Source organism: Salvia miltiorrhiza, chromosome 7 (assembly GCF_028751815.1).
Source record: "Salvia miltiorrhiza cultivar Shanhuang (shh) chromosome 7, IMPLAD_Smil_shh, whole genome shotgun sequence".
Classification (NCBI taxonomy): domain Eukaryota; kingdom Viridiplantae; phylum Streptophyta; class Magnoliopsida; order Lamiales; family Lamiaceae; genus Salvia; species Salvia miltiorrhiza.
The window spans coordinates 29436533-29461105 of record NC_080393.1 but is presented as its reverse complement, the minus strand read 5'-3'; the positions used below and the strand labels follow the sequence as shown (position 1 = coordinate 29461105).

Sequence of the window (24573 nt, the reverse complement as noted above, 5' to 3'; positions counted from 1 at the left end):
AAAATAGCATTGCGCATTATTATTATTATTATTATTATTATTATTATTATTATTATTATTATTATTATTATTATTATTATAGAGTATTACACGTCATAATAAATAAATAAATATTTTCATACACACATAAATAAATAAAAAAGTTGTAAAATTTCAATGAAGAGAGAAATAATAAAATGTTTTAACTTAAAAAAAATTCATAACTTATTCATTTTGAATTCATTTTTGATGATGTTTACACTATATTAAATTTAAGATGCATATTGAATATTTTTCATGAATCAAATTTGACGATATTTAGAAAAAGAAATTAAACTAAAAAAAGAAAAAGAAAAAATAATAGAAAAACTGGTGGGAGAAGAGAGAGAGAAAAAGAGAGGGAAAAACTCCTCTTTTATATATTATATAGATATAGATTATATAAATTAAAATTTTATTAGTTTATTCTATATTTTATAGCCCCCAAATTAAATTAATTTATTATTGTTTTCACTTTGTTAATTGTTTGAGAGCTTGAATTTTTTTTATTTCTCCAGCCATTTTCTCTCATCTCCCGCCAGCAACCACTTTAACTATGACTCAACAGTCACTTGGTCTAGTTATCATTTACAGTGATCGACAAAGAGATCTCAAAATAAGAGAACTAAAAACAGCGATTGACATAGCCAAAAAGTTCTTTGAAAAAAAAAAAAAAAACTTATTGAAATGGAACACCCTAATCTTCCTCTGGAAGATCGAGAAAAACTTGAGATTGTATCTTGTAGCGCCAAGTTCTTGAGTGTCCGGGAACAAGGGTATCCCCAAGCGCCCCAGGCCCCTATTGACACCAATGTCCACGCCCTCACCGACGAGACCAAAATGAATTACGGCCCCTTCACGTGCCATGCCATTGGGGCATCTACCGCTCCAAAGTTTGAGCAAAACGTCACTTACGCCTTCAACATGTATTTCTAGTTCCATTTTCAGGATGAGAATGCCTGCCATTTCGAGGGTTTGGGCAACGTCACCATCACTGAGCCCTCCACCCATGACTGCGTCTTGCTTGTACAATTCTGATTATTTTTAATTATTATTTTAAATAAGGGGCTATGAAGAGTAAAATGAGGGTTATGAATAAAATCACCCGCATAATAATCAAGGTATTTTCAGTCGTTTGAGAGCATTTAGGTTTACAAAATTACCCTCACATACGTGGATTTCTAGAAGGTCTGCCTCTTTCACATATTCAAATCGAGCACGCTTTTGGTTGAAAAAACTCCAGCTGGTGATTTCAAATTGAGCACAGTAATTCCTTATTTTTAGGAACAAATTGCATATCGAAGATATTCAAATTGCCTTTTGTTGATAATGGTTGAATAACTTGTGGATTTGAATACTTCTTGTAGCTCAACGATCCAAGTTTGAATATACGGTATACATACTCTAGGGCTTACGATTCAGGTTGGAAATCTCAGAATCTGTGTACCTTGCGCGTTGCACTAACATTGTTGCCCTATCTGAGATTAAACACAGTAATTCCTTTTTAATTGACACCTTGGAAAATTTGATTTTTTTTTTTGGATAATCTCCATTGGGTATTCTACCTTTTTTTTCCCATCTCTGCCCTAGATGAGATCAACACCGTGAATAATTTTTCATTGACATCTTGAAAATTTTGAATCTTTTGGTGATATTCTCCATTGGGTGTTCTCACTTTTCTCACATCTCTGCAATTTAATCATGTGGTTATGTTCATATTATATGTTTTTTGAACATGTCAATGCATGCATATGCAAAAATATCAGAATGTGTACTTTGTAGTGGTAGTTGCAATTTCATGGTGAGAATGGGTTATCTTGATATAAGCAGCTGTAAATTTGTGTTTACTATAGTAGAAATAAGCATGTATTGACAATTTGGAAGATTTGAGCTTTTTATGATAATCTTCATTGGGTATTCTGACTTTTTTCACATCTTTGCAATATAATCATGAAGTTATATTCACATCGTATGTTTTTTTGAACAAGTTGATGCACACATATGCAGAAATAGTAAAATAAGTATTTTGCAGTGGTCGTTTCAATTTCTCGGTGAGCATGCGTTGTGTTGATATCATATGTTTTTTGAACATGTCAACGCATGCATATGCAAAAATATCAGAATGTGTACTTTGCAACTGTGAATTTGTGTTTATTATAGTAGAAAGATGCATGTATAGATCATCGCAAAATTGTCTATATAGGACAATTTAATACAAAAGCGCCCATAAGTGATTTATGATGTGAGTTTATGCAACAAACCCTGTATGAGCTACTTAACTGCCACTGTATGTATGTCTGCCAATCCATAATGTCCTCAACCCATGTGTATTCATATGCATTGACAACTTATGCTTGCACTATTACCAAAGTATATATGCCAATAACCAGAAAAATAACTGCTTATATCCAAATGATAATCGAGGTGATATTACAATGCCAGATTCTCCAAATTACCATAGTTCTTGACATTATTAGGACTAAAACACGAAAAAGAAAATGCGAGCAGTTGTAGAGCCATATGGCATGCTTAATCGGATCCCCGACCAGGTGAAACACCTTAACAGAATGATAGGTGTTAGTGACACATAATGTGTCCTAAATCTAAGAATTGACCGAAATACCTTTGGTAGGCTATGTCACTTGTTGAGGTATCTAGGAGGGTTGAGTGAGATATGTGAGTATTGAGGAGCAGGTTGCAGTATTTTTGTATATCTTAGCCCACCACTGAAAAAATAGTCGTCAAGTTTGATTTTTGGTGGTTCGGCCAAATTAATTATCTCCCATTATGTTCACACAATATTAAAAGCTATTATAAATTTGCATGTAATACCGCTAGTGACCCCCGCTGGAGATGGTTCAAGGTATAAACTCAACCATGAGCTCGGTGATTATGTAATGCCAATAGATAGATGTCTTGCTCAGTCAGCCTGTTTGAGAATTATGCATATAATGCAACTTATTGCCAATTTGATCTTTTGGTGGTAGGGATGTCTAGGTGCGTTAGATAAGACCTATATCAATGTTATGGTGCCTAACAATGTGTTGGGAACCTTGTGGAATATCCTAACCCTTGTTTTGATGATACCAAAATTTATAGGACTTAATTGTAATATACTAGAATTGCTTTGAACTCAAGTGTTAGAGTTCGGTTCTAGTTTAGCTTGCGGTGTCGAAGACTGAAGACTGAAGACTGAAGAACGAAGGACTGAAGACTGAAGACTGCAGATACCAACTGAAGTATCAGTTGAAGAATCAGTTGAAGACTGATTATTTAATGCGCGCAATGGACTGATACTAAAGTCAAGTATCAGTTGAACATTCCTCCTAGGACTGATCTTCCAACGTTCAGAGGAAGCCACGTACTCACCAAGTACAGCCGCATTAAATGCAGAGATCTCAGGATATCCTTATCCCTGCAGAGGTCATTCCTATCTGGTGGTTACTTTTCAGAGACGTCACATCTCCTGTCCATCAAGAGAGCCGTTTCCACCCAGACAAGGAACCTCGAAGATTGAAGCCTCAGCCCAAATTCGAATTGCTCTCCAACGGAAGAAATCTTGATGACGTTCTACGCCAACGGATCTATTCAACAGTTCTCCTACAAATAGCGCTCGAGGATCACTTCAACCTTCACCGATTCAACGACATAAGCTGAAGCTCTGCCGAAATTGCTACTCAGCCTAAAGCTCAATCTCCCCAAAGCTTGAATCAAAGAAGAGAATTCCAAAGCCAAAATCAGTCATTGCTGATTACACACATTCTCTTAGACCTTAGGCAAACCTCTGTTTACCTAGAAGCCAAAGGTCAAACTTGCTTCAAAGAACTTGTTCTTTGTAGTGAAGTTGGCACTCGTTCAAACCTCCCCCCCAAAAGAGTGTTTGAGTGATTCGGAGTTCAGGAAGGTACTCTGACTCTGAGTGAGAAGTCTTAACATGGGTTGTGCTGAGCAGAGAAATCCGACGCGAGTGAAGCGTGGGTCCTGAAGAAGGGTTTTCTTCAGTAGTACGGTTGTGTGCACCCGGCAAGCACATGGTTTGGTTTGCAGTGCACATGTTAAGCACTTGCGGAGTGGATTGTTGCTATGATCAACCGACCGTGGATGTAGGAAAGGGTTTTTCCAAACCACGTAAAAGTCTCTGTGTTGTTTACAACTTTCGGTTTTACATTCTTACTTGTGTTATTTCAATTGATAAACTGAACACTGATTAACTGCAAAGAGTAACCTAACAACCAACAACGTGCTCCACCAAGGCTATTGCGAAACTAAGTTTAATTTCCGCTGCGTATGATATCAGTCTGACTGATCTATCTTTTGATAACCAGGAAGGGTGTTATCATCTCTGTCTTAGCAAACACGACTGAAGCCTTTACGTGCATCAGTTAAGTTCCAACAACTTAACTGATAACTCTTTACTGAAGAGCTTTCAGTATCAGTCGTCAACCCTGTTTGGTCAAAACTGTTTTCAGTAAAACAGGAGTCTGTGTTTGCATGCAAAGTTTCGTTTTGATCTCTGACTGAGATCCCTCTGATTGAGGATTTGAAAAATAGCCCATAGGTGTATTCCCCCCCCCCTTCATACACCTATTCGAGACCCTCTGGACCTAACAATTGGTATCGGAGCAGGTTATTCGCAAGAACACTCTGTATCTGATTAGGTTCTAACTGAACTAGATCCTTTTTCTCAAAGGTCTCGAAAAAAGTTCTCTCTTTCTTTTTGTGCCTGCTATCTGTTCTATCTGCTGTTATCTGTTCTCTCTTTTTTGATGGAGACTAACCACAGTAGATTATCTTCTCTACCTATGTTTAGTATTGAAAAATACGACATATGGAAGTTTCGGCTTGAAAGCTTCCTCACTGCCCAACATTGCCGAATGTGGAAAGTCATCACCAGCGGACCAATCACCATAACCGAAACCGTCAAGAAGGTTCCTGTTGATCCACAACAAGATCCTTATGATGTGGTCCAGCCCAAGCCAAAGGCAGACTTCACCACAGAAGAAAGGAAGCAAGATGAGCTAGACAACCTCGCCAAAAGCATCATCTCCGGCACCGTTCCCGACAAGCATGTCATGAAGATCATCAAGTGCGGAACTGCAAAGAAGATGTGGGACATTCTGGAAAGAATGTGCGTAGGTTCCGAGGAAATCAAGGAGAATAAGCTATCCATAGCTTGCCAGAAGTTCGACTCCTTCCTCATGCTCAAGAATGAATCTGTCGAGGAAATGGAACTTAGATTCAACCAAATCTTGAATGAATTTCAATCCATTTCCAAAGACAAATACACTCAACGAGAAATCAACCTGAAGATTCTTCGAGCACTGCCACGAGGAGAATGGCAGATCTACTCAGTCGCTCATTAGCATAAGCCCGGATTCAGTCAGCTCCCGACAAACAAGCTTTTCTCCGATCTCATGGCAAATGAGTTCGACCTTCTGAGAAATCTTGGAAACAAGAAGGCTGGAGGATCAGACGAAGATGGTCCATCAACCTCAAGAGGAGTAGCACTGAAAGCCTCAACAAGAGAAGGCAAGAAGCAGATCAAGGAACCAACGGAACTCAACCCTGAGGACTTCTTCAGTCAATATGCTTTGTTGACTGAAAGATTCAACAAGATGGAGTCCAAATTCCGAAAGTACAGAAGGTTCCACAAGCAGCACTACAAAAGAAAGGAAAGAGAAAACAACTCCAGACATTCCACAGATCAAAGCGGAGAAAGGAAGTCAGCCGCTTACGACATCAAAGACATGGAATGCTTTGGATGTAGAAAGAAAGGGCACTTTCGAAATGAATGCCCTGATCTGACTCAAGCTGAGCGTAGAGAGCAGAAAGTTAAGAAAGATCGCAGCTTTTCGAAGAAGAAAGCGATGGTTGCTGACGATGCTGATTCTTCCAAAGACACCTCAGAATATCCAACTCAGAATGTGAGAGAACATCTCATGAGATCAAGAGGCTCAATCACAAGCTGGAAGAAACAGTCAAAAACTACATGATGCAGTCTCCCATGATGAGCAACTTTCCATCGAAAGGTCTTGTTAAAAGCATTGGAGGAAAGGTTGCAGCTGACAAAGGAAAGAAAATCATGATCATTTCTAAGGACGATCCTTCTGAAATCACAACATCAGAAGAATCAAGAGATCATGATATGGATGAAGTTCGCAAACGCAAACTGATGGCAAGATCAAATGTTTCACGTCCACGGAGCTACAGACGAGCAAAGGAGGCCCCCAACCAGATCATCTTACTGAGAAGACTGGAAAGCAGATTTCAGTCAAAGATCGGGGAAGGAACATCAGGAATCAAGAAAAATCTTCCTCACCAGTCCAGGGGGAAGAAAGGCTACATCAGTCAGAGACTGACATCAGTTCAGTTTCAGAAGGAACAACATCCATGGAGACCAAACAATGTTGAGTCCAGTCAAGCTAAGCGACATCCACGGCAACGAACAACTGGACATCAAATAACTCATGTCACACGACATCAGTCAAGTCTCCATAAGTCTGCAAAGACTCAAGTATCTCAAGGAAGATACTTCGCCGAGCAAAGAAGACCTCAACCACTCATCAGACAGAACTCCTACAAGAGTGAGGCCTTCAAAGGAAATTCTCAACAGAAGAATGCTCGTGTGTCAACTGAAGCGCCAACAACGTCAGTCAGACGATCAACAAAGCGCAAGAGATCAGCCAGACCAATTCTGAAGCAGATATGGGTTCCAAAGGAAACTCGAGCTAACATCGAAGGACCCAAATCTTGATTGGGTGCCTAAAGCAACTCTTCCTTGCAGGTCAATGTCAGGAAACACAAAAGGAAGGAAGAGGTTAAAGCTTCAATCAGAACATGGTATCTGGATAGTGGCTGCTCAAAGCACATGACGGGCTACAAAGAATATCTATCTCAGTATGTTGAGAAAGCTGGATCCAAAGTTGCATTCAGAGACAACTCAATCGGAGAAACAAAAGGATATGGTGTGCTCAACATGGGTAACGCCAGTATCAGTAATTTTAGCTTTGTTTCTGGTCTTAAACATAATCTGTTGTTTGTGAGTCAATTTTGTGACAGCGGTTTCACAGTGAAGATCAAGAAGGATGAATTCACTGTTAGAAACAATCAAAAGAAGGTGGTTCTGAAAGGATTCAGACAAGGGAGTCTCTACGTCGTTTCATGGGAAGACAGCCCACCAGAAACATGCCTCATCAGCAAAAGCATCTCGGAGCTCAACTGGCTGTGGCACAAGAGACTCAACCATCTCAACTTCAAGACGATCAACAAGCTTGCTAAACATCAATTGGTAGAAGGTCTGCCTTCTATTGTGTTCCAGAAGAAGCAAGAATGTGAAGCATGCCAAAGAGGAAAGCAGACGCGAATGTCATTCAAGTCAAAGTCAGGACACTCCTCTGAAAGAATTCTGCATCTACTTCACATGGATCTGTTAGGCCCTATCACTCCAAGAAGCTACAACGGTAGGAAGTACACCTTAGTAGTTGTGGATGACTATTCACGATATATTTGGGTCATCTTTCTCTTCAAGAAGAAAGAGACGTTGGAGGAACTGCCAAAGCTGCTGAGAAGACTGAGCGTTGAAAAAAAAGTCAACATCATCAGCATTAGATCAGATCGTGGGACTGAGTTCCTCAATACTGTCATTCGTGAGTATTGTGATGAACAAGGAATCAGTCATCAAGCTTCTGCAGCAAGAACTCCACAGCAGAACGGAGTTGCAGAAAAAAGAAACCGGTCTTTGAAGGAAGCAGCAAGGGCGATGCTAGCTGAATCAAAACTCCCCTTGAAGTTTTGGGCCGAAGCAGTCAACAACGCATGCTACACGCAGAATCGCTCCTTCCTCACTCAGAGACATGGAAAAACTCCATACGAGCTATGGAAGAATAGAAAGCCTTCGATTGCCTACTTTCATGCTTTCGGTTCTAAGTGTTTCATCCACAACAATGAAAAGAAGAGGTTAAGCACTTTCGATAGCAAGGCTGATCCAGGTGTCTTCCTTGGATACTCTGGAACAGAACGTTCAAGCAAAGCCTATCGAGTGTTTAATTCTCAAACTCTTTGTGTTGAAGAAACACCTCATGTGATCTTTGATGAGTCTACAGATGATTTCAGGGAACAAGAAGCTGAAAAGTGTGTCCAAAACACTGAAGGTTCCAAAGCTGAAATCCACAACACCGAGCCCTCTACTGTCTTGGTGTGGAGACCAGGCAAAGATGAAGATACTGAGATGCTTCAGTATCAAAAGATCAGTCAAAGGTCTGAAGTTCAAACTGGAGCCAATGCAGATGGCATCAGTTAAGGGGGAACTCCAGTTGCTGAAGATCGAGTTGAACGTGCAGAAGCAGCTCCAGCTCAATTCTCCCCTGCTCCAGAAGGTGCTCAACACCTCAGAACCATTCTGACCGAAGAAGCCCCACCATCTCCAGAAGAGATCAAGAAGTATCGAAGATGGTTTGAACTCCACTCAAAGGATAACATCATTGGAGAACCATCAGATGGCGTCAAGACTAGGAGATCAATGTGCAACCTCGTCTTCGACATCAACGAAGATAAGATTTTCAGTTGTTTCTTATCATCTACAGAGCCCAAGGACGTTGAAGAAGCTCTGAAGTCTACTCAGTGGGTTATCGCAATGCTAGAAGAACTCAATGAAGTCAACCGGAATTCAGTTTGGGAGCTTGTGGATCGACCAGACGATGCAAAAGTGATTGGCTTGAAATGGATTTTCAAGAACAAGAAAGACGAAGAAGGAAACGTTGTGAGAAATAAAGCAAGGCTTGTAGCAAAAGGATACAGTCAAGAAGAAGAAATCGACTACGACGAGACGTTCGCTCCAGTTGCCAGATTGGAAGCAGTCAGACTCTTCTTAGCCTTCGCAGCTCACAAAGGTTTCAAGGTACACCAAATGGATGTCAAGTGTGCATTTCTCAATGGAGTGCTCACAGATGAAGTCTATGTAGAACAACCTCCAGGGTTTCAGGTTGCTGGACCAGAAAAGGTGTGCAAGCTGAAGAAAGCGCTCTATGGATTGAAGCAAGCACCAAGAGCGTGGTATGATACTCTCTCGGAGTATCTTGTTGAACAAGGTTTCAAGAAAGGATCTGTGGACAGAACTCTGTTCACTCTCAAAGAAGGAGAAGATCTCTTGCTTGTTCAGATTTATGTCGATGACATAATCTTCGGATCCAAATCCGAACGCATGTGCAAGAAGTTTGCTGACATCATGACCAACAAGTTTCAAATGTCCATGATGGGAGAAATGAATTTCTTTCTCGGATTGCAAGTCAAGCAGACTGACGAAGGAATACTGATCAGTCAGTCCAAGTATGCCAAGGAACTGATAGCCAAGTTCGGTATTCAGCACATGAAATCAATCAAGATCCCAATGAACACAAACTGGAAAGTTGATCCAGGTTCAGAAGGAAAATCTGTCTCTTCGACGAAGTACAGAGAAATCATTGAATCTTTGCTGTATTTGACTGCGAGCAGACCAGACATCGCATTTGCAGTCGGGGTATGTGCAAGATATCAATCAGATCCAAATGAAGCTCATTTGGATGCAGCAAAGCGTATACTAAGATATCTCAAAGGCACACCCAATTTAGGATTGTGGTATCCAGCAGACGACGATATCAAGCTCACCGGATATTCAGACTCAGACTTCGGTGGATGCAAGCTTGATCGCAAATCAACCTCCGGAACATGTCAATTCCTAGGCAACAAGCTCATCTCATGGTTTTCAAAGAAGCAGACTTCAGTCGCCACCTCCACAACTGAAGCTGAATATGTTGCTGCCGGAAGCTGCTGCTCACAAATCCTGTGGTTAGTCCATCAGTTGAAGGACTATGGGATCGACGAAAAGGAAGTCCCAATCTATTGCGACAGCTCCCAGAATCCAGTTCATCACACCTGAGTTAAGCATATTGCTATTCGACATCACTTCATCCGTGATCATGTCGAAAAGAATAATATCTCTGTGGAATGGATTCCCACTGCTGTTCAGAGAGCGGACCTGCTGACTAAGGCTCTTCCAGAAGAGAGATTCAACGATCTGTGTGGAAAGATCGGTCTCATCAACCCTAAAGAGTGATGCTGTGTTTGAAGACTTTCTCAAACAGTCATGCTGACTGGTGGTCAACCAACTGCTGATTCTACGATCGCCGACGTGGAAAGCAATGAAGTCATAACGCTCATCTGAAGAAAAAGTTATCGTGATGATTCAACCAGGATCGAGTGGTATCGACTGACTACAATGTTCAGTCGATCAGTAAGTATTTAAAAGCTTACTTTTAAAATTAGTTATTTCAGTTCAGAGTTTTGAGTTTCAGTTCAAAATCTTTCTCTAACTGATCAGTTTCTTTCAAAAACTTTAACTGATTGTTGGAAAATGGAATATCCGAGAAGGACAAGAGTTTTAAAAGGGAAAATCTGTTTTGATTGAACTTGTCCTGATCTTTTGCCAAAAATCTTTCCAACCTTTTGCCTCTGTGATAAAATTTCTTGAGAAGCTCATTGACATGACAGAATGCAATGACAACTCTCAACTTTTTGAAGTTTCAGTCCCCTGCAGTGACGGCAGACGTGAATTTTTCTTCAAATATATTTTAGGCACAGTCTTCAAAAAACTTTTCATCTTCTTACGTGGTACACATCTTGTCTATTTATACCATGTTATCTTCACTATTTTTCTGCATCAACTAACAACTTTCCACAGCCTTCACTGTGAGAAAACTGTCAATCTTTCCAAAAGTTGCAGAGAAAAATTGTTCCGACTAAAGGAGAAATCTTTGACTGCAAAGTCATGGAGTGGAAGAATGACGCTCACATACTTGGTCTTCACCGGACCCTTCCACTGGATCACAACGTCTCTCCGACGCCAAAGTTTGCTCTACCCTGAGTGTCTTCTATCCTCATACCCGGTGCATCGGCTTGAAGTACCTGTCTGAAATAAGACAGACTTCATCGTCTTCTCCGAAAGGCCTCTCGCCTTTTGTGAAGCTTCGATGCGGAGCAACAACAATGAGCAGGAGCTCGTTGTCAACCGACGCTACGTCAATAGTGGAAACCTCTTGTATACCACTGAATTGACGTTCCCTCACCTCTCAAAACCTCTGCTTCTCTTCTTGTCTCCCTCATCTTCTTTCTCTTCTTCCTAACCTCCTTCTAAGCCTTCGCCTTCTGCATCCCCAATAACCCCAATATCTTCCTCATACGAACTTACCTTCGCATGCTCCTCGCTTCCTTCTTAGGTTCGTCCTTCTTTTTGATGTTGCCAAAAAGGGGGAAAGAAGATAAACCATCTGAAACGAACTTAAGTTGGTCAAGCAACATGATCATCCGATTTCATCCGATGATCATGAGGAAGATTAGCCAAGAGGTAAAGACCTCAAATCAACGGAAAACAAGTGAGAGTGGAACAAGCTTAGGAACATGAAGACACAAAGACAGAAGATGAAGATCAAGAAGTTCAAGGCGCAGCCAAGCAGACTGCTGGAGTCCATGGGTTTCCCATGTTGTTTTTGTTTTTCTTTTTTTATTCCAATGTAAGTCTTGCTCTGTACCTCGACTGATGGCTTATCAGTCTTTTATTAATGAAAAAAACTTCTTTTTGATCTCAACCTGAAGACAATGACTCTTTGTCCAGGCTCTGATTATGTTTTTCTGTCTTCTCCTTATTCTGTTTTAGAACTGTTTTCGTTTTTAACTCTAAGTACAAGTTTTTAGGTTCTATTATTAAGGGGAACTGTTTTCACCCCAGGTTTAGAACTTGTACTGTGAGTTCAGTCTTTTTGTTGTCTAGAACTGCTGTGTGGTTTTGGCATCATCAAAAAGGGGGAAATTGTTGGGAACCTTGTGGAATATCCTAACCCTTGTTTTGATGATACCAAAATTCATAGGACTTAATTGTAATAGACTAGAATTGCTTTGAACTCAAGTGTTAGAGTTCGGTTCTAGTTTAGCTTGCGGTGTCGAAGACTGAAGACTGAAGAACGAAGGACTGAAGACTGAAGACTGCAGATACCAACTGAAGTATCAGTTGAAGAATCAGTTGAAGACTGATTATTTAATGCGCGCAATGGACTGATACTAAAGTCAAGTATCAGTTGAACATTCCTCCTAGGACTGATCTTCCAACGTTCAGAGGAAGCCACGTACTCACCAAGTACAGCCGCATTAAATGCAGAGATCTCAGGATATCCTTATATCTGCAGAGGTCATTCCTATCTGGTGGTTACTTTTCAGAGACGTCACATCTCCTGTCCATCAAGAGAGCCGTTTCCACCCAGACAAGGAACCTCAAAGATTGAAGCCTCAGCCCAAATTCGAATTGCTCTCCAACGGAAGAAATCTTGATGACGTTCTACGCCAATGGATCTATTCAAGAGTTCTCCTACAAATAGCGCTCGAGGATCACTTCAACCTTCACCGATTCAACGACATAAGCTGAAGCTCTGCCGAAATTGCTACTCAGCCTAAAGCTCAATCTCCCCAAAGCTTGAATCGAAGAAGAGAATTCCAAAGCCAAAATCAGTCATTGCTGATTACACACATTCTCTTAGACCTTAGGCAAACCTCTGTTTACCTAGAAGCCAAAGGTCAAACTTGCTTCAAAGAACTTGTTCTTTGTAGTGAAGTTGGCACTCGTTCAAACCTCCCCCCCAAAAGAGTGTTTGAGTGATTCGGAGTTCAGGAAGGTACTCTGACTCTGAGTGAGAAGTCTTAGCATGGGTTGTGCTGAGCAGAGAAATCCGACGCGAGTGAAGCGTGGGTCCTGAAGAAGGGTTTTCTTCAGTGGTACGGTTGTGTGCACCCGGCAAGCACACGGTTTGGTTTGCAGTGCACCTGTTAAGCACTTGCGGAGTGGATTGTTGCTCTGATCAACCGACCGTGGACGTAGGAAAGGGTTTTTCCGAACCACGTAAAAGTCTATGTGTTGTTTACAGCTTTCGGTTTTACATTCTTACTTGTGTTATTTCAATTGATAAACTGAACACTGATTAACTGCAAAGAGTAACCTAACAACCAACAACGTGCTCCACCAAGGCTATTGCGAAACTAAGTTTAATTTCCGTTGCGTATGATATCAGTCTGACTGATCTATCTTTTGATAATCAGGAAGAGTGTTATCATCTCTGTCTTAGCAAACACGACTGAAGCCCTTACGTGCATCAGTTAAGTTCCAACAACTTAACTGATAACTCTTTACTGAAGAGCTTTCAGTATCAGTCGTCAACCTTGTTTGGTCAAAACTGTTTTCAGTAAACAAGAGTTTGTGTTTGCATGCAAAGTTTCGTTTTGATCTCTGACTGAGATCCCTCTGATTGAGGATTTGAAAAATAGCCCATATGTGTATTCCCCCCCCCATACACCTATTCGAGACCCTCTGGACCTAACACAATGATAAAACAAAGGTACTAGACACGAAAGATGAAGATTGCCACGAACGCTCATGGAGTATGTGATCAGAATCTCAAATTTATCTATGTCTTAACAGGATGGGAGGGATCAGCCGCCGATTCACGAATACTACAGGATGCTTAGAGTTTCAAAGGGTATTCAACTTCTTTTAACATGTATCTTTCATATTTTCCAACTTTTATATTATACATACAATTAACAGTTATATATGAAATCGATGAAATTTTTGCATGATATAGGAAATTATTATCTCTGTGACAACGGTTATACAAATAGTGAGGGCTTTCAAGCTCCCTATAAAGGCGTACGATACCATTTAAATGAATGGGGACCAATGGCTGCTAGACCACATAATACAGTAGAATTGTTTAACTCGAGGCACGACAGGGCATGTAACACGATTGGGCGTGCATTCGGAATTATGAAGATACAGTGAGGTATTCTTGGAAGTACAACCTATTACCCTATCATGATTCAAAACAAGTTGATAATGGTGTGTTTCTTGCTTAACAATTTCATTCGATCAAAAATGATCGTCGACCCAATACAATATGCATTTGACAATCTCCCAACGGACAATTATTACTTTGACCCTGAACATACCGAATGCATAGATGGAGTTAAGTCATCCCCCGAATGGAATGCCGAGATGTACATTTTAGCGGAGTTGCAGTATACAACTTCATCATAAAGGTTTATCAACATTTGAAGGCACAAGTGTGTTCTGTAATCTGCAATTTCTCTATGGGGTTTGTGTTGTTGTTTATGTGATTGGAGAATTAATATGAATTTTTCTGGATCATTTACTAATTTTTAATGTTTCTTGTTTTCATGTGAAACTGAGGGCTTATTTGTTATTATGTGATGATGTGATTAATATGATTTTTTCTGATGCATTTACTCACGAAGAATGTTTGTGGTTTTTATGTGAAACTAAGGACTTACTGAATAATATGTGATATGAGGGTTAATATGTTGTTTTCTAGGCATTTATTGGAGAATAATATTTGTGGTTTTTTATGAAATTGAGGTCCTAATGAATTTTTTATTTGTTCGTCTGTTATTGAATATGCAACTTTGGATAAATGGAGTCACACCAAGAATTGCAGCCAGCCATTCCTCACTGTAGTTGTGGCAACAGTCGAATGCTCCTCAAATTGGCTAGTAAGCATGCCGAACACAATGGAAGATACTTCTACAAGTGTCCACTTAACCTAAAACATTCTAGGCCATTCTTGTGGTGTGATGAATTCCACCAAAGTGAGCACAATAACGGCCCAAAACCAGCATTCCTCAAAACTGTATACAAGGAAAGCTAAACAAACTGCGACCTCTTCTGCTAATCAGTCTACGAATGCCGAACACCATGCACAGCCACCTCGGAGTCCCCTGCAACCGAAATGTGACATGGAATGGAATTGCAGTTTAGATTTATTTTATGTCATTTGTACTGATGTTGTTGGGAGTGGTTGTTGGCGTGGCTGTAGGCATGGTTGTAGGGAAGCTTGTGTAGGTGTTTGCATGGCAGTATGTTATTTATTTGGGTTAATTACCTGTAAATCCATAACGTTTACACGGAATTGGTTTTTGCTCCTATTTTAAAAAATCCGCCTCTAAATACATAACCTTTTGTTTTTGTCTCGTTTTTGTCCGGTGATCGGATTTTTCTTACGCCGGCGCTGGAAATTACAAGGTGGCAGCCGGAATCGATGCAATGGCAGCCGGAAAGTGACGCCTAAGCAAATTTAGGACATGTGGAAAAAAAATAAAAAAAAATGATAAAGAAAACATCCACATCATCATCTTCTCCATTCTCCCACCTTCCAAACCCTAACTCTCCCCCCTCCGCCAGCGCCGCCTGCCGCCACCACATGTCGGCGCCGGCAGCACCTTCTCCCTTCCTAGACCCATCGGCCTCCCCCTCCCCAGACCCCGTCTACCCCTCCCCTCCCCCAAAATCCCGTCAGCCCCTCCCCCATCCCCAGATCCCGGCGCCCCCTCCCCAACCCCAGATCCCGCCGCAGCCTGCCACAACCATACGCCGGCGCCCACCGCCCCCTCCTCCTCCCAAGACCCGTCAGCCCTTCCCTCCCAAGCTGTGGTCATGCGCCTCTTTCTCTCTCATCTACCCTCGCCATACCTCTCCTCCACTGCCTCTCTTCCACCCTCCATCGTAAAATCCCAGCGTAACCCCAACCCCGCCGATCTCTGCAAATTCGGCCACGCAACCCCAACCCTAGCCGATATCTTCTCCGGCTAACCCCTACACAATCGCACAGATCTAAAATCTAAGAAGACGCAGAATTCGAAGGGAGGCGGCGCAAAGATTCGGGGTGGAGGGCTGACGGGCTCTGGGAAGGGAGAGGGGGCGGCGCCGAGGGTGGGGAGGGGGATGGGGTGGCGAGCGCCGGACTGGTGGCGGCGGCGGCGGCGGGTGGGGGGAGGGGAAGTTAGGGGTGGGGGAAGGGGGAAGGGCACTGGTTTCGATTTTTGCTTTCTTTTTTTTGTTTTTGTTTTTATTTTATTTTATTTTATGCCACATGTAAAAAAATGTCTAGGTGTCAATTTCGGTTGCCACCTTGTCGATTCCGGCTGCCACCATGTCATTTCTGACGCTGGCGAAAGAAAAAACCGGTCATCGAACAAAAACGAGACAAAACTGAAAGGTTATGTATTTAAAAGCAGATTTTTTAAATTAGGAGCAAAAACCAATTTCGTGAAAACGTTATGGATTTACAGGCAATTAACCCTATTTATTTTGTGTAAAATGTGTTGACAACAGATTCATGGGGTATGGGGCATTTTGATTTGCAGCAATCTGTTGTACCAGAATTTGGGCAAGCCATTACTAATGTTATTTTGCGGCTGGATTGCATGGTTGTTGTGTTTATACGTGCTTGGTATATTGGATTAAGGAATTAACGTTGTGTTTATGTACTGACTTTTTTTATATGCAACACAACAAATTCAATGCATGTAATTTATTATTATTATATGCATCTTAATATATTGCAAATAGGATCTGCTTGATGCATCTGAATACTTATGTCTTGCGTGTCTAAACCAATCCAGTAGCTTTATGTCCACTCATTCACAGATTCTTGAGCAAAATCGTGGAAGTTCGAAACTTGTATGGTATACATGCATTAAATTCGACCTAACAGCCCTCTCACACACTTCGCCTTCCAATTGCAGCCATAAAATGTTGACAGCCATGTTATATATGGTGATGCACAGCTACTTGCACTAATTGTATTTTATTGGTTACTTATTGCCACCATTTTACATGCAGAGTTGCCATTATAAATACCACTATCACCTTCCACCTGGACACGCACTAAAAGCACTCTTCTCCTTATTTTTCGCTTTCCTCTTAGATGAAGTTCGACGAGATTTCCCCGCAAAACTTGTTCTTATACAATTTCAAGTGGAGTGCCGAGATGGACACTCTACTGATCCGGCGCATCATCGCCATGCGGAATGCTTCTGTCACCGAAAAATGGTAGATTAAGACGAAAGAGATGGATTTGATTGTTGAAAGAGGGATTGCTGCACATTATAGTGGCAAAGATTTTGTGAATGGCTTGGTTGGACATGCTATGCCGAGTGGCAGAACATTCAGAGGAAAAATAGTTTGCCTTAACAGTGCTTATATTGCTTTCAGGGTATAGTACTCATACTTTCTTACACTTAAATCCATATAGAAATTTCTTAGCTAACATCCTTGATTATGTTACTAATTATATGAACAATTGATTCGTATTTTCCTCTTAGGTAAGCTGACTAAATGCAATTAGGGAGTGGCAGGAGGAATTCTATAAAAGTTTGAATTTATAACTCAAAACTATAAATTAAAATAGTATGTATTCTTATAAAATTGATTGATAACTAAATATATAAAAGATAAAAACTTTCATAAATAAAACAGAACAACTTCATATTATGCGGAATGGAAAATATCAAATTCAAATTGTCAGAAAAATTTAAAATAAAATAAATGAGACAACATATAGTAATACACAAATCCACTATTTCTCCAACTTGACGATCGCTTTGATCTTCTTCGCATTGATTGTCGAAGAAAATTGATCATCCAAATTTCTCTTCAACGAACTGTGATTCATTTCCTCAATGGTCCACCCTATGGTCGGAGTTGTGTTAGGTGAACATTCAATTGGTTGCTCGGAAGATCCATGCATTTCATCAACAAATTTCGAGCTAGCGAGAATTGAAAGTAAATCTAGTTTTGTTCCCTATTTGAAATAGAATGATAGACAAATGTAATTATGCAAATCCCTATAATATATAAAAACATTTATTAATTGCATTTATCAAACTCAACCTCATTTGTGCAGTTCCTCATGCCACAGTATTTTGAAATGACATCAATATCCAAATTAATTGCAACAACATTGAATGATTGTCCAAACATGTGACCATCTCTAATATGTATTTTGAACATAACCTCTCGATCAACCATTGATGTAATTTCATTAGACAATTCATAGCTTTGGTCACCCTACATAATCATGCGGTAAATTAGTTGATAATTTGTTAAAAAGTATTAACAATAAAAGTATTAACAATAAAAAAATATTAGAAAATATTTTAATGCTTATGTTTTAGTATGAACTTACAATAACATATGCAGCTCTAAATTCTGTTACAGTATTTCCTATCAATTGTACACACTCTTTGTTCCATAATAACAATGATGCATCTCCAGTTTCATCGAAAATACTAAATATTAATTTGTACCTTAGAGTTCCAATTGCATTAGATAAATTACACTTATCACAAAATATTTTATATGCCCAACCTTGGACACTTTTCTCGAACAACGTGTGCATGATAGATAAAACACACTTCCACTTGAAGTAATCGAATCAATCCTTCCATAAACCTAAACGGTACCAACCTTAAGATATATATAATTGTGGTTAGTCGTAGATGAAGAATGGAGATACAATTATTATATAGGTTATATTAAAAGTAATAATTTATAATTTCAAATAAATATAATTAACCTGATTTCCTTCATTTAATGAGTTTATAGTGATCAATGTGCTTTGCCCACTTTTTAAATCATCATCCACGTGATTGATGGAGGATTTAGAATGTGCGGTCAAAGTAGAATCACTAACATCATTGTCTGTCGGCACACTGAAAAAAAAATATTCTCTTTGTCTGTCAAGAGTATGTCACAATTACCATTTTGGGCATCTGCAAAAAGTATGTCACTTTCCTTTTTAGGACATGGTCCCACATCTTTCCTTATCATTCATCCTTATAAATACCTTTTATTTACAAAAAAAACTTACCTCTTATTCAATTTCAACCACTCATTACCCTTTATCCACTACATAAAAATCACCAACCAATTTATTAAATCTCGTGCCCAACCTAAGTGACATACTCTTGGCGGACGAAGGGAGTTCATTTCTAATAATGCTTTTAATGTGTCATAAGAAACACTAAATCTATTATATAACATATGTGAATTACACTTGTTTAAAATCAGTTATCTCTTGAATGTCCGCATTCAATATCATATTGGTAATATCAAATACGTTTGATATGCAAACCTCACCTGAACCTATTGAAAGAAATTGTAAAATAATTTGTGATAAATTATTTGAATCAAACATATAAATACAATATATGCTATATATGGAAAACATTACAAAACAATACAATCATAATATATTAACGTACTGTTAAAAGCTTTTGCACGGCACATTTGAAGAATCATAATGAGTGGATGATTCATCTTATTTTTCCAAACACAAACAATTTCCTCACAAGTATCACCCCACAATGTACAGATAATTCGTTGTCCCCTATATTGATAAATATATGAATCATAAAAATTACCATAACAAAGTTATTAGAGCGTGTTGCAATGATTATGAATTTAAATTCTATAAATTTGTAAATGTGAAGAGTTTCAAAACTTATTAACTTATGAGTTTATTAAGCAATAAAAATCAACTAATATGGAAACATGCACATACACCGACACTTATACATTCTATGAGTTGTATATGACTTGAACATGTATAGTATGATTTATATACCTTTTAAAATACAAAATTATTTTTTAGGAAGCATTAAGCATGTGAGAAACATTTTTTGTCTCTTACAGAAATTCTTACTAATCTGACTTTTCCATTTTGAACATAACACCACTAATATAGGCTTGTGAAGATGTTGAATTCCACTTCGTAATTGAATCCGAATCAGCTCGATCATATTTTCTTTTACCTCATGTTTTTGTAATTAATATTTTAAGGGGGTTGATAAAACATCAATGAACATACGTATATATGTATATAAAATACAATGAATAGTAGACCGCGATAACATGATCAAACTATATGCGTGCATGAGCAATATAATAACTCTTATATGAAAAGCTACTTAATTATTTTTCAATATAATAATTAGAGATGTTTAATTACTAAATCAATCAAATAAAATATAAAAATATTTTAAAAAATTATACCCATTCGCCAAAAGTATCCAATATCTAATTAATTAATTAATTTTACATAATTATTTTCTGAGATGAGAATGAACGTTTAAATCAAGCAGATATTATAAAAAGAGATACTCCCTTCGTCCCATTAGAATTGTCACTTTTGAGTTGGGCACAGAAATTAAGAAAGTGGTGTTTAGGGAGTAAAGTGAGTGGGGATCATGTTATTAAACAAACCACTAATCATTTTCTCTTTCCACTTAACAATTCAATTTTTATTCCTTTTTTTCGTCATCGAGGGTATCCCCACCTCCGTGGATGATTCTTGACCTTACATAGCAAAAAAGACAAGAAGCGAGTTAGGGTTTCGTCACTTAACATAAGAATGATAGATAGAGACAGAGCAGTGCCTTACCTCCATAGTAGTTGGGCAAAAAATCTTTAACATTTTAGTTGCAGCTGGTGAATATCTCGGTTCCAATTCCGTAGCCTTCACCGAGGGTATCTCCACGTCCATCGACGGTCCTTCACCAACGGAATCCGACCATCCTTACACCCAAACAAAGAAAATTAAATCCTTAACCAAGTCATTCTGTTTTAAAGGTCGGAAATAAATGAAGGAAAAATCTAAAAATAAAGTTAGAATAAAATTAGAAGATCTTACCTCCCTGAGACATGGAGTCCGACGTCAACCTCCAAAAAAGTACTCGAGGTTCAACGGGTTCTGATTATGTGCTCTCTTCCAATGAATCAAGAAGTCGGGGTTTAGCGAGTTGGTCTTTCATAAGATTTGTGACAGACCTATAACGAGCGCTGACCAACTTGGCTTATTCCAGTGAGAGATCGATGCTAGAGATCTCAGAACAAGCGTCGTCATCGACCTCATTTTTTCGGGAAGGCGGAGGGGAGGTGAAAGATCCGAACTTTGTCGACATTTTTGAAGTCACAGGAGGATGGAGAAGCCCTCGAGTTGCAGACAGAGAAGAGAGGCACTCGAATTTACATAGGAAGGTAGAGAGAGAGAGAGAGAGAGCGGTGCCGATTAGGGTTGAGAGAAAAAGAGAGATTCCAAATGCGGCGCCTATTAGGGTTTGGGAGGGGGCTGTCCTATTTAATTAGCCAGTAATTAATTAAATTAGGGTTAGCCAGTGGGAGGGACAAGATAGAAACCCCTGAACAATTCAAAAAGGCCGAGGACACGGTGAACAAGCTTGATTTGGACGGACTTGTTGTCATATGAGGAGATGATTCAAATACCAACGCATGTCTTCTTGCTGAGAATTTTAGGGAAAAGAAAATCAAAACACGAGTCATTGGATGCCCCAAGACAATTGATGGTGACCTGAAATGCAAGGAAGTTCCGACAAGCTTTGGATTTGATACAGCTTGCAAGATATATGCAGAAATGATTGGAAATGTTATGGTAGATGCTCGTTCAACTGGGAAATATTATCATTTTGTGAGGCTTATGGGCCGAGCTGCTTCGCATATAACACTGGAATGCAGTTTGCAGACTCATCCGAACATAACCATCATCGGTGAAGAGGTTGCAGCAAAGAAGCAAGCTCTGAAGGATGTCACAGATTATATCACCGATGTGATATGCAAACGCGCTGAACGTGATTACAACTACGGGGTTATACTCATACCAGAAGGCTTGATTGATTTCATCCCCGAGATTCAACAGCTGATCTCTGAGCTGAATGAAATCCTTGCTAATGATGTTGTCGATGAAGGTGGAATGTGGAAGAAGAAACTCAGTAGCCAATCTCTCCAGCTTTTTGAACTCATACCACAAGCAATTCAGGCACAATTGCTACTGGAAAGAGACCCTCATGGAAACGTGCAGGTTGCTAAGATAGAGACAGAAAAAATGCTCATCGAAATGGTGGAGACTGAATTAGAGTCCAGAAGGAAGCAAGGTCTATACAAGAATGAGTTCAAAGGCCAATCTCATTTTCTCGGATACGAAGGTAGATGAGGTTTACCTTCGAATTTTGATGCCAACTACTGCTATGCATTGGGTTATGCTGCTGGGGCTCTACTTCATTCTGGAAAGACTGGCCTCATTTCCTCTGTCGGAAACTTGACTGCACCGGTCGACAAATGGACTGTAGGTGGAACAGCATTGACATCTCTGATGGATGTGGAAAGAAGACACGGAAAGTTGAAGCATGTGATGAAGAAGGCAATGGTGGAACTAGAAGGTGCTCCTTTCAAAAAGTTGGCATCAATGCGCGAAGAATGGGCCCTCAACAATCACTACTGCAATCCAGGTCCCCTTCAGTTTCAGGGTCCAACTTCAAATGTCTCAAACCACACTCTCATGCTCGAACTTAATGCCTATGCTTAGTTTCTGCAATTTGGCTTGCTACTCTGTTTTCTTAGTCTTCACTTCAATTGAGTCTAATGGTGTTTAAACACCCCTGATTTTTGCCATTTTAGGAAAGTGCCAATTGAAGTGGGACAAACAAAAAAGGCAAGTGTAGACGGAGGGAGTATTTAATTACCAAATCAATCAAATAAAATAAACAAAAAAATGGACTTACTCGATATTTTTAAGATATACATCCGTCATAATAGAATCCCGGTCATTGATCTTTTTCCTTTATACATCAAGTACATGATCAACTTTAGTTACAATATCTGCAAAATAGATCATAAATTTAAATAAAAAATGAATTGTTGAGTAATATTTAAATAAAAAAATTGTATAAATAAAAAGATTACCAAACAACTATTGACGTTCAATTGTGCAATATTTGTAAAAGTAGAAAATTCATGGAAAACGAATAAATTCGATGGAAAAGTACCATCGAATATCTCAATTGCGCGAGTCTTTGAGGTAGACGTAAAGTTAAAAATATTTGCGGTAGTCTTGAAACATATATTCTTGTGTTGTACTTGAATAAATTGAAATGCATACACATTACCAACATAAAAATCAATTTATATTCTTTTATGATCAACGCGTTTAATTGACCCATGTATTCGATTATCACTTCGATCGTGGAATACTACACGTATGATGAAAAATTATTCGTCTTTCCGCAGGAAGACAACTTATATGCCCGAATAATATTTCGTAACTTTAGAACAAATCAGCTCTACTTTCTCCAGTGTTTTGTATATGTTTGATCAAACTATGTAAGGGACCATATATTTTGGTGTTACACGTAAAATAATGGATGAAGATTCGGTGCAAGAAGTGGAGAAGAAAAGGATGTTATTTTATTTCACATCGGACATATATTAATAATGAATGTTGTGCTCATACATATTCATTGTTGGACTTTAATTTGGTCTCTAGTCACATATACATTACTATTGCTATCCACCAATTGTAGAGGAAACTATAACTACATCTGGTAGAAGCGCTAATCCAGAGACTGAAAACTACGAGGAGAAGTTGTCGTTCAAAGAGCTTTCTGAGACACCTATTAAGGCATTGCGTAAAACATGCAGTCTCATAGTAAAACAATTCGAAATGATGGAATCAAAGTTCAATCGTTACACAAGATTCCATCAAACAATCGTAACTCTCATCAACTCTCCAGAATTAGCAAGCCAACCAAGAAATCATCAAACTTAGATGATAAAGCCAAACACTTCATTGCCAACACAACACACACAATCAAGAATGAATTAAGCAGTAACCAAGCGAGTTGCTCCACTGGTCTTGACACAAGCTAGATGTGTTCAAGGTAACTTATAAACATCACGTTAAATGCGCATCTACAACTGTTGTTATCTCTAAATGGAAAATAAAATCAGATGAAATTATCCTCAAATGGAATAAGATGGAGCAAATCATGATTGATCATGAGAACTTGCTTAATCTGCACAAACAACCTCAACATGAGATTGGCAATCTAAAGGAAAAGTTCCAACTAACTGAAGCTAGTCATGCTGAAACCATCAAAGAGCTCACTAAAGAGAACTCTAAGCTTTGAAAAACAAGATTGAGCTATACTAAAAGATCAACGGTGACACGGAAAAGGCCAAGAAAAAGCTTGTAGACAAATACTGCGTCATTTATCATGAAGCTGAAACGGCCAAAGCTCAACTCAAAGCTGCACTTGTTAGAGAAGAAGCTCTAAGAAGCTTTTTCTCATTCAAGAATGTAAATGTTGGAAACGACATCAAGACCATGCTCGTGAAAGCAACTAACAATCCAAGGTCTTCGATCCAACATGCTAAAGGTACAATGGTTGTTGAGACACTCTTGAGGTCTAATTTTAAAATTCATAAACAAGCTAATTTCAACAGACGACCTCAAGTAACTCAGTTGAGAATCAATCCGCACATGCCTCATCCTTGCAGAAAGAATCTGAAGCCAAAAACATTGTTAGATATAGTTCTTTTTTTTCATAAACAATGTTAGCCTTATTATGTTACATTCACACGAGCATGCACTGCACTCACAAAAGCATAAAGCCTAACCTGCTGCTAACATGTTAGTTTCCCTGTCTAAGACCAAGAGATCCAAGATTGCTCATATTGATTTATACGGAAAACAAGTTCACGTTGATTCGTCATGAAAACCAATCAAACAACTAGGATTCCAAAGGGAACAGCTAACTTCTCAGGACCCTATATTAAATGGGTACCAAAGTGTATTATATTTGCAGGTAACTTCAATGGAGTACAATAAGGTG

The 24573-nt window shown here is 39.2% G+C and overlaps 1 pseudogene; it reads left to right on the top strand.

Moving 5' to 3' along the window:
- The first annotated feature begins 705 nt into the window (after window positions 1-705).
- Window positions 706-22319, top strand: LOC130994055 (pyrophosphate--fructose 6-phosphate 1-phosphotransferase subunit beta-like; annotated as a pseudogene).
- The last annotated feature ends 2254 nt before the right edge of the window (window positions 22320-24573 follow it).